This window comes from Teleopsis dalmanni, chromosome 2, assembly GCF_002237135.1.
Source record: "Teleopsis dalmanni isolate 2A chromosome 2, ASM223713v2, whole genome shotgun sequence".
NCBI lineage: Eukaryota > Metazoa > Arthropoda > Insecta > Diptera > Diopsidae > Teleopsis > Teleopsis dalmanni.
In genome coordinates, this window is record NC_051847.1 from 109,767,789 (window position 1) to 109,769,156 (window position 1,368).

Sequence of the window (1,368 nt, forward strand, 5' to 3'; positions counted from 1 at the left end):
TAAAACCATCGAATTTGTGACTTTAAGTGAGTTTCTCAAAACTCTTATATTTTGCATATTGTAAACAATGTTGCGGATTCGGTAAAAAACCATCGAAATTTTGATTTTCAATAAGTTTCTCAAAACTCTAATATTTTGCATATTTTAACATGTGCGATCGTAAAACCATCGAATTTGTGATTTTCAGTAAGTTCCTAAAAACTCTAATATTTTGCATATTTTAACATGCGCGATCGTAAAACCATCGAATTTGTGATTTTCAATAAGTTTCTCAAAACTCTTATATTTTGCATTTCTCAAAACTCTTATATTTTGCATATTTTAACATGTACGATCGTAAAACCATCGAATTTGTGACTTTTAGTGAGTTTCTCAAAACTCTTATATATTGCATATTTTAACACGTACGATCGTAAAACCCGAATTTGTGACTTTAAATAAGTTTCTCAAAACTCTTATATTTCGCATATTTTAACATGTAAGATCGTATAACCATCGAATTTGTGATTTTCAGTAAGTTTCTCAAAACTCTTATATTTTGCATATTTTAACATGTACGATCGTAAAACCATCGAATTTGTGATTTTCAATAAGTTTCTCAAAACTCCTATATTTTGCATATTTTAACATGTACGATCGTAAAACCACCGAATTTGTGATTTTCAACAAGTTTCTCAAAACTCTAGTATGTTGCACATTTTAACATGTACGATCGTAAAACCATGGAATATGTGACTTTAAGCAAGTTTCTCATAACTCTTATATTTTGCATATTTTAACATGTACGATCGTAAAACCATCGAATTTGTGATTTTCAGTAGGTTTCTCAAAACTCTTATATTTTGCATATTTTAACATGTGCGATCGTAAAACCATCAAATTTGTGATTTTCAATAAGTTTCTCAAAACTATTATATTTTGCATATTTTAACATGTACGATCGTAAAACCATCGAATTTCCGATTTTCAGTAAGTTTCTCAAAACTCTTATATTTTACACATTTTAACATGTACGATCGTAAAACCACCGAATTTGTGATTTTCAACAAGTTTCTCAAAACTATTATATTTTGCATATTTTAACATGTGCGATCGTAAAACCATCGAATTTGTGATTTTCAGTAAGATTCTCAAAACTCTTATATTTTGCATATTTTAACATGTACGATCGTGAAACCATCGAATTTGTGATTTTCAATAAGTTTCTCAAAACTCTTATATTTTGCATATTTTAACATGTGCGATCGTAAAACCATCGAATTTGTGATTTTCAATAAGTTTCTCAAAACTCTTATATTTTGCATATTTTAACATGTACGATCGTAAAACCACCGAATTTGTGATTTTCAACAAGTTTCTCAAAACTCT